This window comes from Anabrus simplex, chromosome 4 (assembly GCF_040414725.1).
Source record: "Anabrus simplex isolate iqAnaSimp1 chromosome 4, ASM4041472v1, whole genome shotgun sequence".
NCBI classification, from domain to species: domain Eukaryota; kingdom Metazoa; phylum Arthropoda; class Insecta; order Orthoptera; family Tettigoniidae; genus Anabrus; species Anabrus simplex.
The window spans coordinates 308,193,143-308,210,554 of record NC_090268.1 but is presented as its reverse complement, the minus strand read 5'-3'; positions in this window follow the sequence as shown (position 1 = coordinate 308,210,554).

Below are 17,412 nucleotides of genomic sequence, written 5' to 3'. Positions count from 1 at the left end.
TCCGTAAGAATTGGAAACTTCGAGACTCGCTTTATTACGATAAAACAGGGAGTACGGCAAGGATATGTGTTATCCCGCCCTGCTATTTAATCTGTACTCTGAGCAGATCTTCCGAGCTGATCTTCAAGAAGTGGAAGATGGAGTAAAAGTTGTAGGCCTGGCTGTTCAATCATAAGCGAGAGATATCCACACTATGATAACACGTCGCTATCGCTACTATCCCCGAAGTTTGAGTTGTGGATATTAATGTTTCAGGATTGGACTATCTGCACGACTCACTAAATTTTCCTTGGATATTTCTCCAAACCCTAAAATAGCTGTGTGTTTCCCAACTGCCGGTACAAAACAAATTACTAGTATTCACCGTAACATGGAGACATTCCAGCTTAAAATATTATTACCTTAATACACCAATAATAATAATAATAATAATAATAATAATAATAATAATAATAATAATAATAATAATAATAATAATAATAATATGCTTTAATAAATCCAGTGTGGGAATGTGATATTATCGTCACAATATGAATAATTTTGAATCTGACATAAAAGTAGCACTAGAAATTGATTGTAAACTGCATAATAAAATATTTCACTCCGCTAAGGCAACAGTGAGGAAAGCAACGGGAAACTACCTCACTCCTCATTTCCCTAGTACGCCTCTTCAGTGATGCCTAGACCATCTATGACAGCTGATGGCATAGCTGTTGAGGATCCCACCAGCGGAATCGCTGACGGACTGAAATACATACATACATACATACATACATACTAAGGCAACAGGTTCATTCGCCCATTTGGACTATTTCAGCTGTAGAGACGGAAAAGCGATGATTCTTCTACATATAAGACAAAGATGGCCTGTGTGTTCATAGAGTAGTGGAGAAAGATATATTATTGGCTTGAATGGGGAACAATTCCTATGAGGCGAAATGTACAGTTTTGTATAGCTCACTGGGGGGCAACATGGAGCGACCGTTAGGCTGTTCGTAATTTGCTCTTTTAAAAATTTCGATCAGGTAACTTATTGCCAGATACAGTGAACGTCACAACTAGTCTGAAGTACTGAAAATCCGAGTTATGCAAATGTTTTCTAAAATAGTTATCTGAAGCCATTCCTGGCTCCATGGCTAAATGGTTAGCGTGCTGGTCTTTGGTTACATGGGTCCCGGGTTCGATTCCCGGCAGGATGGGGAATTTTAACGATCATTGATCAATTCCACTGGCACGGGGGCTGAGTGTGTGTGTCGTCTTCATCATCATTTCATCCTCATCATGACGCACAGGTCAAAAGACCTGTACCTGGCGAGCCGAACATGTCCTCGGACACTCCCGGCACTAAAAGCCATAGGCCTATGCTATTTCAGTTCATTAGGAATATAATACCTACATACACAATTTATGTAATAGTTAAATAAAAACTAGGTGAACATTATATTATGTGAAATACTGTACAGTATATTTAATCACAATAATGAACTGTAGGATTAAACAAATTAAAGTTACAATATTCAAAGGTTACACTAAACGGACATGATAGAATACTGCTGTAATAAAACATGAAAGCCTCTATGAGAAATGATGACCGATACAGTATTGTGGCGTTTTACTTCGCGATGAAAACTTCTCCGAATTATCGCGAATTCTGAATTAGTAAGGGGTGACTGTATATTTGTACTGCGGTGGAGTGGGAAGTGGGATGGGGGGAGGGAATAATCAGATACGTCCCGTATCACCCTCTTAAGAGCCTGGCAACGCTATTGTGTATGTATAAAGGAGACCATTCTAATTTTCCAAAAGTTTGGTCATACGCCCTTCCGCCATTAAAACACGAAACGACTTACTGTAGTTCCAGCCAGTAGCAGGACATCCGCCGCTGGAACCACTAGAGAAGCAGATCGTATGCAACTGAAAGAATACATTCTTTGTTAATGTTACGATTTAACATGTTGCTTCCTGGGGTTGCATGAGTCATTCTGCAGCACGACGACGCTATGGTCTCAGTTCATGCAATTTGAATTCACTACATCGTCGACGACAATCCAATAATAAAAGCCATTACATGAGCTAGAGTTGTTTCCCCCTGCACTTGGCGAGAAACAGGCTTCCTACTCCTATAGTCGTTGGGGAAATGAGAGAATACATGAAATTCTCTTGTATATCAATGTTTTTTCAAGTTTGTTTTACATCTATAAAACGAAATGTATTGTTTTTATTTTTTATTTTTGAAGGTAATTTATATGCAGTCCAGAAGTAGTAAAACATAGTGATAAAAAGAGTATTTACGATGCTCGGAGAACGTCATGACTTTGATGTCGTTTTCAACAGTGGCACAATGTTACCGCCAAGCTGAGTCACTTTACCTTTTGAATTCCAGTTTACATTGTGCCTATTTAATTACCGCAACTGAATGACCTACTTGACAGCTGCATGAAATATACACTACTTCTTTCTCGAGTACCTTTCGTCAGATGAGATGAATACATATAGGGACGACTGCTTCGTCAAATGTATCTAAAATACGATATGTGAATAACAGTCTATTCATTACGGGTTGTAAGAACAGTTAATTATTAATTCACTTAAGTCATATTTAAACGAGTGCTAGGTGAAAGGAGCCTGCTGAAATTAAAATCAGGGGTTGGTAAATTCTTGATTTGATACAAGTTGTTTTACAGTCTGTATATCTTCTTGGCTGTCCGGCCCAATAGTTAAGTGGTTAGCGTGCTGGCCTCTGGTCCAAGAGGCTCCGGGTTCGATTCCCGACCAGTTCTAGGATTTTAATCATTGATTAATTCCGATGGCTCGCAGGTTGGGTGTGTGTGCCGTCGTCATCATTAGAATTCATCATAGACCTCACAGACCCGCAGATCACCTGTGAAGACCTGCATCAGGCCTCCCCGGAAGCCGCGCGCTAGTATACCGTATATTACCTCCTTAGCTGAACGTTCAATGCAGTAGCTTTCAGTCCAGAGGGCACTGAGATCCACTCCCGAGAACTAGGCGTTTGTGTTCGTCTTAATACATACATCTACATACAACACAACACACCACACTACCAACAATCAAAGAAACACGCAAGATTTATTATATCCCTCCACATAGAGTTGAAGTCAGGAAGGACATCCGACCGTAAAACTGTACCAATTTCACGCGAAATGCCAACTCCAATACGTTGAGAAAAAGGCCAGGAAAAAGAAGAGTTTTATTATATGTTAATCCATCACCACGGAGACATTTGGATGTCAAGAAGCATCACCAATAGTTGCATGGTAAAAATAAACAACGCGAAAACCGATGATGGTACCATAATGAGGCATACAAGTCCTGATGAGAAATAAGGTAGTTTGTCATTGCTTTCCTCACTGGATCAGAAAGTGCTACTGCTGCAAGATTGGATATCATTACTCAGCACCATCTATACCTCAGCAGCTTTAATACTGTAACAGCCATAAATGAAATCGACTTCAGTGAAAGATACATTTTACTTTGGTAAAGAGGCAAATATGCATTCACCAATAAACGGCAACAGGTGTGATTTTACGGTCCAACAGGGAATCTAACCCTCGTCCATCTGAGTGAACAGAGAACGTTTTCATCACCTTGGTTTGGCAGCATCTGGAAATTTCTTAAATGTATACATTATATTAGATTGAGTATTTCCCTCGGGTTTAATTTTTCCGACAAACTCGTAATAATAATAATAATAATAATAATAATAATAATAATAATAATAATAATAATAATAATAATAATAATAATAATAATAATAATAAATAATAATAATATTAATAATAATAATAATAATAATAATAATAATAATAGTTGTATGTATCATTGACTACTGACAGTTTTCGGAGACACCGAGGAATCTGAGCTACTCAGCCGACGGAAATAAGATCAAACACAATTTAAGTAGTGTCTATAAAACTCACTTCATATTGATCATCAATTACCAAACGCTATACAGTTAATTCGTTCGTCCAAGTAGCCTAATATGTGTACTACATTCGAAAAAATTCGAACTGTTTTTTCCACATACATAGCGCAGGAGAAAATGCCATCGTATATTAACAGGCCTTATATACCACCAGTTGACAGAGGACGGAAATTGCAAGTTGGATTTTTGGTTCTATCTTCATTTTAAACGTACTCGTCCCCTTTATCACGGTCTGTGCTGTGGATATTGGACGACACTATTTCTGCACGTTGTGTATGTGTACTGCCGCACTCCCTCTGGGTGGGGGGTATGAAATGGCGTATGGCTTTTAGTGCCGGGAGTGTCCGAGGACATGTTCGGCTCACCAGGTGCAGGTCTTTTGATTTGACTCCCGTAGGCGACCTGCGTGTCGTGATGAGGATGAAATGATGATGAAGACGACACATACACCCAGCCCCCGTGCCAGCGAAATTAACCAATGATGGTTAAAATTCCCGACCCTGCCGGGAATCGAACCCGGGACCCCAGTGACCAAAGGCCAGCACGCTAACCATTTAGCCATGGTGGGTGGAGGGTGTTAACAATATATCCAAGGAATCCCCTGCTTGTCGTAGGTGGTGACTAAAGGGGGATATCAGGGACGTTCAACTTGGGAGCATGGCGCGGGAAACGGAGCTCCTAGCTAAATCTGGCATTGCACCTACTTACTTGTGCCAGTCTTTTTTTTTGTTATTGATTTCACATCCCACTAACTACTTTCACGGTTTTTCGGAGACTCCGAGGTGCCGGAATTTTATTCCGCAGGAGTTCTTTAACGTGCCAGTAAATCTACCGACACGAGGCTGACGTATTTGAGCACCTTCAAATACCATCGGACTGAGCCAAGATCGAACCTGCCAAGTTGGGCTCTGAAGGCCAGTGCTCTCCCCACTGAGCTACTCAGCCCGGCTTGTGCCAGTATGATTACTTTCATCTTTCCCATCAGACCTCTCTCGGCCAACTCTTGTCCTCTTCTGAACACGACCGTATTTGATTTACGTGGCCTGGGGAGTCTTTCCCTTTTTTTTTATTTTTTTTATTTTTTTTTATTTTATTGTTTCAAAGATCCCATGAGGTAATGCTCGTACTGTATTGGGACAAAACATTAAAAAGCTGACACAGTATACTAAAGGCAAACTAAATTATTGATAATACAGAGGTGAAAATAATTTAAATCTAAAATACAACAAATTTTAAGTATAACTTGTGTTTAAAAGAGTATATAAACAGTACCATATGGTTCGAAATGAAACCTAATAATAAGTTCATCTAAACAGGCTAAATTCAAGCGCGTTAAATTTTGTCCATAAATGTTTCTTAATATTTCTTTTGAATTGCTTGAAATTCTGACAATCTTTTATCGAGTCTGGAATGGAATTAAATTCTATTAGAACCTTCTACAATACACCATAGTGTTCCATATTTCACTGTATTCCTTCTAGGAACATGTAAGTTTCCAGATTACCGTGTTCCATGGTCATGAATAGATGAATTACTGAGTATTTTGAGTTTTACTTTTGCAATTTACTTTTAATTTTGAAGGCAAGTGTTACCAAGGAATATGCAATAGATAGCCTAACCGGAGAAATGCCTGTTGATGCGTATATTATTTATATGGATATTAAGAATGGAAAACTATAAAGAGCTCCGAGTGCTTTACTTTGAAGAATTTGAAGTTCTGCTATTTGAACTTGGGTGCAGTAACTCCATACAAAATTCCATGCCTTTCGTAGCCTTTTCGTTCCTTTTGCCAATATCTTCAGGGGCTGCCTGGCCGAGGCGGTAAAGGCGTGCTCGGTTCGTCCGGAAGGACGTGGATTCGAATCCCCGTCAGGAAATCGTAAAATTTAAGAAATGAGATTTCCTCTTCCGGAGGAGCATGTGGCCCTGAGGTCCACTCAGCCTACACCAAAAATGAGTACCAAGTTAATTCTTGGGGGCAAAAGCGGCCGGGCGTAGAGCTAACCACTCTACTCCATCAAGTGCCGAGGTTACGGATATTGGAAGCCTTTACCTTCCACACCTCCAAGGACCTTCATGGCCTGCACGGAGAAGGCTTTGCTTTGCTTTTCTCTGCCAATATCTTCACTCTTTGGAGGCCTGGACATATTCTTTTAATTAGTGTTAAGAGAGGTTGACCAATTGTACTTCGTCTTAAGACTGATAGTAAGTTCATCTTAACAGGCTAAATTCAAGAGTGTTAAATTTTGTCCATAAATGTTTCTTAATATTTATTTTGAGTTTATTTAAATTTTGACAAGCTTTTATCGAGTTTGGAATGGAATTAAAGGCTATTAGGGCCACCACCACCACCTAGTAGTAGTACTGCTCGCTGTTTCAAATTATTTACCTCACTTCATCCAGGAATTACTATAATTGTTCCGCACAAATCCCTCTCGCACTGAAATTCTGTTGACATACAGTTAGGCTACTGTTGTTCCCACTCCTCGGTGGGGGGGGGGGGGAGGGTCAAGCTTAAGATGATCTGTCCAATACATTACAAATCAACTGAAACGAGACGATTCAACGTCCAATTCAGGTAGGCTTGAGGGTGGATCACCTATCATACAGCATCCAGAATGAATAGGGCCACATCCGACCCTCAGGACTGGTTTGCTCAGCCTGAAGAGAACTGCTGCTGCTCTAGATTCATTGCTGTGAGGACTTGGTTGACAGTTGAATTGTGCTCGTCCAGGAACTTGGCAAGTTCCCGTGTGAAGTACATGGCGAGAGCACGAGGGAGGCTGAAGTGAATAGGGGAGAGGGGAAGAGCGGGTTGTAATTATGCATTGTATGGATCTGAAGAGGACGCTTTACAAATGCGTCATGCAATCGATGATGGAGAACTGGGAGCACTCGAGAAACTGTTCACTCGCTAATTCTGCCCCGTACGTTTCTCCCTCTATGCGCACTTGGAGGTCGTGCCCCAAAGGGTTAGTGTTTGTATGTGTGCGTGTGTACTGCACCACGGCCGCATTAATTTCACTTAAGAGAACACGGAGGAATTGTATCGTGCGGGCTTACATAAGTTGGTACATTCAATAAGGCGACCACTTCAGGCTACCACAGTCTCAGGTTTGAAATGCTGTGGCTATGCTTACTGTTTGCTAAGCCTCACAGCAGTTCTATCTCGAATGAAACGACGGTTAATTCGGATATTATAATCCTGAAAATCCACAGCCTGTTTCCAGTCATTCGACCGGGTCATGAATGGAACTATGAAGCCTCATCCAGCGGCAAGGATAGGAATTGTGCCGGCTGCCGAAGCCTGTCGCACTCCTCTGGGGCATTGATTAATGAATGACAGATGAAATGAAATTATATTGGAGAGCGTTGCTGGAATTAAATATGACAAGGAAAACCAAAGTACCCGGAGAAAAACTTGTCCCGCCTCCGCTTTGTCCAGCACAAATCTCACATGGAGTGACCGGGATTTGAACCACGGAGCCCAGCGGTGAGAGGCCAGTGCGCTTCCACCTGAGGCACAGAGTCTACGAGATTATAATCCTATGAAAGAAAAATAAAAATCAAGTAGAAAAGGTTTCTAAGAAATATGAGAATTTAAATGAAAAGTTTACATCGCTCATCTCGGGGAAAATCCAGACAAGTCAATTGTATCGTTTTTTCAATTTTTGCAGTAACCTATTAAGGGCAATGCTCTCTATCGTTTGACACTAACAAGATAAGTCATTTCATCATAATAGAAGAAATAGCCAGAATATAAGAACCAGATAGGCTGAGTTATCGTGGTAAATTCTGGAGTATTGTTAATAAAAGAGGCTTCAACCAAATAAGTCAGTTTGTCCTTTGTGTAATATATTTCCTGTTTTTATTGTGGACGTGGACGCTGTTGTCTTCTAAATGAATTATTGGCAGTGAATTCACACAGCTGCTTCTGTTAAAGACAACTATTAAATGTTACTAGCTACCAGTACGCAAATGTGGCTTACGAACTTTGGCTTTTACTGGTCCATATAAGAAAATGATACCAGCTCATTACAGTATAGGACAAGTCACTTTCATTCGCTTTTGAATTAAACCAAATCAAACCAAAACCATCATTTAAAAAGCTTCTTCATATAACGCAGAATGATTTGGCAACATTTGGTGAATCGGTGATTTCGTATTGTTTAAAAACACAAAAATGCTTCACCTGAACCTTTAATGTTTTGACTTATCTTGTTATTCCCTGGGATGTGTGATATACCGTATAACAATTTTATTATGCCCCCTAACTGAAGAACACATACGTAACAAATAATAATAATAATAATAATAATAATAATAATAATAATAATAATAATAATAATAATAATAATAATAATGATGTTACCGAGCTTGATAGCTGCAGTCGCTTAAGTGCGGCCAGTATCCAGTAATCGGGAGATAGTGGATTCGAGCCCCACTGTCGGCAGCCCTGAAGATGGTTTTCCGTGGTTTCCCATTTTTACACCAGGCAAATGCCGGGGCTGTACTTTAATTAAGGCCACGGCCGCTTCCTTCCACTTCCTAGGCCTTTCCTATCCCATCGTCGCTATAAGACATATCTGTGACGGTGCGACGTAAAGCAAATACCAAAAAATAATAATAATATCAATAATAATGTTACTTGCTCTACGTCCCACTAACTACTTTCACGGTTTTCATAGACGCTGAGGTGCCGGAATTTAGTCCCGCAGGAGTTCTTATTCGTGCCAGTAAATCTGCCGACACGAGGCTAACGTATTTGAGCACCTTCAAATACCACCAGACTGAGCCAGGATCGAACCTGCCAAATTGAGGTCAGAAGGTCAGCGCCTCAACAGTCTGAGTCACTCAGCCCGCATAACAAATCAGAAGTGAACACTTTTCATCTGTAGTGAACACAAGAACATAGTCTACTTGTTCTATATTCCGAAGCTCCATTCATGGTCTAATTGTTCTAGTACTTAATCCAACCTTCAACGTTCTCATCAGACATAACTGATTAGTCTTTCTCTACCGACATCGTGAATTTTCTGGACTTGTAGGTTTCGGTGCCTCTGTGGTGTAGTGGTTAGTGTGAGTAGCTGCCACCTCCGGAGGCCCGGGTTCGATTTCCGGCCCTGCCACGAAATTTGAAAAGTGGTACGAGGGTAGGAACGGGGTCCACTCAGCCTCGGGAGGTCAACTGAATAGAGGTGGGTTCGATTCCCACTCCAGCCATCCTGGAAGTGGTTTTCTATGGTTTCCCACTTCTTCTCCAGGCAAATGCCGGGATGGTACCTAACTTAAGCCACGGCCGCTTCCTTCCCTCTTCCTTGTATATCCCTTCCAATATTTCCATCCCCCACAAGGCCCCTGTTCAGCATAGCAGGTGAGGCCACCTGGGCGAGTACGGGTCATCCTCCCCAGTTGTATCTCCCGATCCAGAGTCTGAAACTTGAGGCGGTAGAGGTGGGATCCCTCGCTGATTCCGAGGGAAAAACCGACCCTGGAAGGTAAACAGGTAAAGAAGAAGAAGAAGAAGTAGAAGCAGATTTCGGTTCCATTAATTTCCCGGCATTTTCGTCTGCTCTCACCGAATGTCATTAGCAGATTCTGCCAATGTGGATCTGCCCTTCTGTTCTGATTCTTGGTCCGTTACCTATATCATCTGGATTTTCCAATAAAGTAATTATTAAGTTACAGTACATTATTATTCGTTCGTTCGTAATCTGGACGAGCACAATTCAACTGTCAACCAAGTCCTCACAGCAATGAATCTAGAGCAGCAGCAGTTCTCTTCAGGCTGAGCAAACCAGTCCTGAGGGTCGGACGTAGCCCTATTCATTCTAGATGTTATCTTTATCAATTAAAACATTAGTACAAATTCAACATTTAGCCCTGATCTCAGTCTGGTGTTACATTGACAATACCTGTATGCTGCAAGGCTACATTGCTGTCTTTCAGACCCCTTTTAAATAATTCTTCGTCAGAGCTTATAACTCGAAATGGGCCTTTTAAAATTATTATTATTATTATTATTATTATTATTATTATTATTATTATTATTATTATTATTATTATTATTCCAACTTTATTTAAAGGTAAGTTTATTTTTATTAGGCTATATTGTGTGAAGTATAAACTACAGAAACTAAATTTTTCTCAGTGTTTTAATTATTTTCTTGGACTATTTCTCGTTCCTTCTATTTAGTATTTAATATGTTATTTGTATATTTATTCATTGTAACATTTATGCGATGTAATTTAAATAAGTAACTGCGTATTTTCATAACACATAAAGACAGAGGACGACAACAAGTCGGTTTCAAAAAATATTACAAAAATTTCTCAAATATTTGCGTTGCATTTATCCTGTGTTGGTACTTAGAGAATGTGCAGGAGGTACCCAAAAAATATGAGTACTGCTAGTTTCATGGTTACGATAGAGGATTAGTCAATTTTCGCGCAAAAATATTTCTTTCCCGTTACGCCAAATAGTACAAGCTGAAAAAGGATAATCCAAACAAATGCAATAGATTCACTTATATACATGTTCAGGACATCCACATGAAGTTCTCCCTTTGAATTTCCGTGTCTGAAAACGGTATTCGGATTTATCTCCCTTTTAACTGAATCTGCTACTGTCCACGGCCGATAACTGGCGGCTTCGCAGAGCACCCTCGGACGACCGACTGAAATATCATCATGTTTTAGGAAGTGTCAAGGATGTAACTACACAGAGGTCAAGCGTGGGCTGTCTCGTAATTGTTTCGCGTCTCTTATCAGCACAAACCATCCTGAACAATGTGTTCCATTTAGACGAACGGATTTCAGTGTTCGCTGCTCTTTGTTCTTAACCGTGTCATTTTAATTTTGTGGGAGATACACCAGATAGCACTCAAGTATTTCCTTTTAAGATTATCTCATGGAACATCGCGGACGTTCTGTATACTTCTAATTCTCTAGCTCTATATATATGAGACAGGTGTAATTCCCAGAGGCTCTTTATGTCGCCATTTGGGACGACGCAACAGAGCAGTTGAATCGGATCCAACAGTGCAATCTGATCAAACATGTGATATCTTTCAGTCTTATCACTTGTTTCAATCATGTCTGTGTTCCTTTACTGTACTTTATAACTTGACCTAGTTAAAAGTAGGATTTGTGTTGACATATAATCAAATAATGAATCCTTTGTCCGGCTCCATGGCTAAATGGTTAGGTTGCCACCCTTTCGCCCAAGGGGTCCTGAGTTTGATTCCCGACCAGGTCAGGAATTTTAACCTTCATCGGTTAATTCCGGCTTCTTCACCACTACATATCATATTGGGTAGGGCCCCATTCTCACGGACGCGCAGGTCGCCTATAAGGAGTCGACTCAGAAGACTTCCACCAGGCCTCTGCGGGGACCACCACGCCAGTATTCTGAATCCTTTCAAGACGTATAAAATCAAAGCAAAGTCACCTCCGTAGAGGCCATGAAGGCCCTTGGAGGAGTGGAAGGTAAAGGCTTCCACCATTGTTAACCTCGGCACGTGATGGGGTAGAGTGGTTAGCTCTACGCCCGGCCGCCTTTGCCCCCAGGAATTAACCTGGTTCTCATTTTTTATGTAGGTTGAGTGAACCTCAGGGCCATATGCACCTCCGGAAGTGGAAATCTCTTTTCTTAAATTTTACGACTTCCTAACGGGGATTCGAACCCACGTCCTTCCGGGCGAACCGAACCCGCCTTTACCGCCTCGGCCAGGCAGCCCCTTTCAAGACGTATAACTAAACGTAATTTCCTATATTTTACGCTGACACTGTACAATAATCTCTCGCATATTCTTTTTTTTCTTTTTTTTGCTTTACGTCGCACCGACACAGATATGTCTTACGGCGACAATGGGATAGGAAAGGCCTAGGAATTGGAAGGAATCGGCCGTGGCCTTAATTAAGGTACAGCCCCGGCATTTGCCTGGTGTGAAAATGGGAAACCACGGAAAACCATTTTCAGGGCTACCGACAGTGGGGCTCGAACCCACTATCTCTCGATTACTGGATACTGGCTGCATTTAAGCGACTGCAGCTATCGAGCTCGGTACTCTCGCATAATTAAAGGACTAGTGAAATTTCATAAACCACATGGCTTTACTTCTCATGGACCAGAAAATAATATATATCGGTCAGTCATCATTGATTTGCCGCCCAGGTGACAGATTCCGTAATAGTTCTTTACATAGTCTTTTCTAAATGATTTCAATGACGTTGGAAATTTCAAAGAACTTGAAGTAGTAATCCACTAAGCTTTGAAATATACCGTATTAAAGTTGTCCGGCTCCATGGCTAATTGGTTAGCGTGCTGGCCTTAGGTCACAGGGGTTCCGGGTTCGTTTCCCGGCAGGGTCGGGAATTTAACCATCATTGGTTAATTTCGCTGGCCCGGGGTCTCAGTATATGTGTTGTCTTCATCATCATTTCATCGTCATCACGACGTGCAGGTCGCCTTCGGGAGTCAAATCGAAAGACCTGCACCTGGCGAGCCGAACATGTCCTCGGACACTTCCGGCACTAAAAGCCATACGCCATTATTATTATTATAGTGAATTGTCAGCGTCGAGGTGTTAGGTTCAGAGTGTCCCGGGTTCAATTCCCGGCCGAATCGGAGATTTTTCAATTGGCTTTACGTCGCACCGACAGAGATAGGTCTTATGGCAACGATGGTATAGGGAAGGCCTAGGAGTGGGAAGGAAGCGGCCGTGGCCTTAATATTAAGGTACAGCCGCAGCAGTTGCCTAGTATGAAAATGGGAAACCACGAAAAACCATCTTCAGGGCTGTCGTCAGTGGGGTTCGAACCCACTATCTCCCGGATGCAAGTTCACAGTTGCGCGCCCCTAACCGAATGACCAACTCGCCCGGTAATCGGGGATTTTAATCGCCCCTGATTAATTCTTCTGGTTCAGAGACTGGGTGTTTGCCTTTGTCCCAATATTTTTCTCTTCATATTCAGATAACACACCACACTACCAACCACTACAGAAACACGCAATAGTGATTGTATCCCTACACATAGAGTTGCCGTCAGGAAGGGCATCCTTCCGTAAAACAGAGCCAAATCCACATGTTCGAAACAGTTCGCGCCCGCGACCGCACAGATGTGTGAAAAAGCGGTATATGAGGAATAAGGAGAAGAAGAAGATTTTATTCGTCTTAAATACAACTTCTACAGTATGTATCGTGGCCATTCAAAGGATGTTTCATGTTTGTAAGATTCTCAACTTGTACTTCTCCACCGGGCTGATTGCCTCAACCTCCTGTGAGTAGGGGCGGTAGAAATCACCCAGGGTATCCCTTGCCTGTCGTAAGAGGCGGCTAAAAGGGGTCTCAGGGACTCTTAAATTGGAAGCGTGAGTTGGCGTCCACGGGGCCTGGCATTGCTTCCACTTACTTATGCCAGACTCCTCACTTTCATCTATCCTATCCGACCTCCCTTGGTTAACTCTTGTTCTTTTCCGACCCCGACGGTGTTAGAGCATTCGAGGCCTAGGGAGTTTTTCATTTTCACGTCCTTCATAGACCTTGTCTTTCTTGGCCGATACCTTCATATTTCGAAATGTCGGATCCCTTCCAATTTTTCTCTCTGATTAGTGTTACATAGAGGATGGTTGCCTAGTTGTACTTCCTCTTAAAACAATAATCACCACCACTACCACCACCACTGATTGGATCAGAGTGAGAATGCTGGGTTTCTGAACCCAAGTTATAGGGTTCACCTCTGGTTCAGCCTGTTCTAAAAAGTACAACTAATCAACCGTTCTCTTTCAAGGTGCTCGAATATGATGTTGTGAAGAAACAACACTCCAGCACCTCGACTTCTCCGAGAACCGTAAAAGTAGCTAGTAGCACGTAAGGTGAGTAAGTTTATTTTATTTTTATTATTGCACTTCCCATCACGTCCGATTTTTTTCTTTTACTCCATATGAATATGATGTCATATCGTTGTTGCGCCTCGAAATACCGTTATATGACAGTATTGGGGACAAAAATACTGACCCGCAGCACATGTATCACAGAACGAAAATTCCTTGATTAGATTGATGCTTTCACGACCCGTTAATGTAGACATGATAATAATCTTTTGTGCTTATTATCATATCTTCCTGGATATATTTCTTGCAATACTGGACCTTAAATGACAGAACCTTTCTCGTCAGAGTTCTAAGCTGTAATATTATCACTAGACCTTGGAATTTTAGGTGCTAAAGTTTTTTTAGATACATAAAATAGGCTCTCAAATATGAAAAAATAGCTTCTAAAAATATATCTTAGGCAGCTTTAATGTTACATAGTTTAATAGACATTTAGCAATGAAAATAACATTTTTATAGTATTTTGCTCTTTAAGGGTATATAAAAACAAATTTGACTCACCTCTTCACTACAAATACCACAGAATATAATTTTACCATCCGAAGTGGAGTGGAGAAACTCAGTAACATTTTAAGTAAAGACGACTTGGAAGCTGACACAGCAGGACAATGAACACTCGTGACACAGTTTACGGGTGGTTTTCTAAGGACTTCCGTGGAGTCTGATTTCCAACTTCCCCATTTTAAGATTTTGTTTGTAAAGTATTTCAAGGTGTGGTGTAGTGGTTAGTGTGATTAGCTGCCACCCCCGGAGGCTCGGGTTCGATTTCCGGCTCTGCCACAAAATTTGAAAAGTGGTATAAGGGCTAGAACGGGGTCCATCAGCTTCGGGAGGTCGATTGAGCAGAGGTGGGTTCGATTCCCACCTCAGCCATCCTTGAAGTGGTTTTCCGTGGTTTCACACTTCTCCTCCAGGCAAATGCCGGAATGGTACCTAACTTAAGGCCACGGCCGCTTCCTTCCCTCTTCCTTGTATATCCCTTCCAATCTTTCCATCCTCCCCCAAGGCCCCTGTTCAGCATAGCAGGTGAGGCCCCCTGGGCGAGGTACGGGTCATCCTCCCCAGTTGTATCCTCCGACCCAATGTCTCACGCTCCAGGACACTGACCTTGAGGCGGTAGAGGTGGGATCCCTCGCTGAGTCCGAGGGGAAAGCCAACCCTGGAGGATAAACAGATTAAGAAGAAGAAGAAGTAGAAGAAGAAGAAGAATTTCAAGAATGTACGGTTCATGGTACTTAAGATGAGTCGGTAAATATGTTTTGTTTCTCGGAATAAATTTAAAACATATTTAATGGATTTAGGAATAAAAAATAGGAATATATGCAAACATAGGTTCTAATATCAATTTAGTCACTATAGGACCACCGTTTTAACCTTAAAAGTACATTAAACATGTAAATACAACTTCATTTTAGTTTATTTCTTAAGGAACAAAATAGGATTTAGCCTAAACTCCGAGATGTAATTATCACATGGCGGTTTTTATAAGCACAACGACGATATAATGTTTGATTAATATAATTATGATGTTAAATGCCACCTGTTGCTATTTCTTAATGGATGAAATACTTTTTCATGCCTGTTGCTACAGGCCAGAGTAAAATGAAGCCTCCACCGAAGTATGTGTCTTACATTATATGGCTGTGACAATATGGAAGATGCTGAGTGACGAGATTCGGGAGCACGACTAGTGTATCTGGATGTTAAGGAATGTGTTACTCATAGAGCTTGTTGTGATGCAGTAATACTTTTCTCGCCCAATGAGGAATGCAATGGCAAACCACCCCATTCCGCATCATGCCCTTTACGCCTCTTTGCAGCGCTTCCATTGGTTTCTTCTGTTTCTTTATAACCTCATAATCTTTGTTAGTAGTGCTATTTGGTAATCCAACCACCGGAAGAAGACTTAATAGACAGATCTTACATAATAATATACTGTATTTTTGTATTTGTTCTGTTAGATTTAACTTAAAAGCTTTCCAGACTACCAAACACAATTTCAGTATAAATTATATAACTTTAACATACCTGTAAAAATTACACACTATTATACAAAGAATGACGTTTCGTTCTACAAGAACATACGCATGATTTAAGTGATTTGATAGAATCTGAGGATGTTCTTGTAGAACTAAACTTATCATTCTTTGTTTAATCTTCTGTATTTTTTATAGGTATGTTTTTATTGAAGTTATATTTGACAGACTGGAAAGATTTTAACTTATATTTAACTAAGTCGACACCGAAAAATATGGCTTCATTCTTAACACACAAAAAAGAAGTTCCGTTAGAAGAAAAAAACAAAGCGAAGTAATACTACCTCTGTACAGGCTCTGAATGGCTCTTGGTGGAATGGACATGAAAGGCTTACACTGTCCATAATCTCGACACTGGTTTGAATAGAGCGGTTAGTTTTATACCTGGGCCGATGACCTTCGATGTTAGGCCCCTTAAAACAACAAACATCAGCAACAACAAGCATCAGTTTTATACCTGGCCGTCTTTGCACCCAGGAATTAACCAGGTACTCAATTTTTATGAACATTGAGTGTATCCCAGGAACATAAGCCCCTCCAAGAGTGGAAATCTCGATTGTAGATCTTTCAATTTCCTAGCGGGAAAAGCGAGCCCATGTCATTTTTCTTTATTTTTATTTACCATTAATACGCATTTTACCGGGCGAGTTGGCCGTGCGCGTAGATGCGCGCGGCTGTGAGCTTGCATCCGGGAGATAGTAGGTTCGAATCCCACTATCGGCAGCCCTGAAGATGGTTTTCCGTGGTTTCCCATTTTCACACCAGGCAAATGCTGGGGCTGTACCTTAATTAAGGCCACGGCCGATTCCTTCCAACTCCTAGGCCTTTCCTATCCCATCGTCGCCATAAGACCTATTTGTGTCGGTGCGACGTAAAGCCTCTAGCAAAAAAAAAAATACGCATTTACGGCTATCGCCTATTTGGCAGATTCCCTATTAGTTATTTACCTAGCCTTTTCTCAATTTTTTTCAAGGAAGTTGGAAATTTGTCGAACATCTCCCTTGGTAAATTATTCCATTCCCTAATTCTTCTTCCTATAAACGAATATTTGCCCCAACTTTATCTTCATGCTGTATAAGCTGTGCGTCTTTGAGTATAGGACCCCTACCTATGATGGAATCTAATGCTGAAGACGACACACACACACAGCCCCCGAGTCATTAGAATTAACCAATGAAGGTTAAAATCCCAGACGCGCCAGAAAACCCCTGGGCGCGCACGCTAGCCATTTAGCCATCGAGCCGGACTCTTATTCACCGATATGATAGTTTTGCACTACATTATGTTGATAACCATCCTAGGTTCACCTTAGAGCATTATTGCTTAGCGAATATAATTATGACTAGAAAGCCTCTTCAGAAGATGCTTTCCATGCTGCTACATCACGTTCACCGCCAACCTCCGCTTCAAGAAGAAGAATATGGATATTTATAATAATAATTCCAGGATGAGTATTCAAACGGTAGAGCGCAGGCTTTCTAAGACGGTTCGATCAGTACGGAGGCATTTGAAGGTGCTCACATACGCAATTTTCG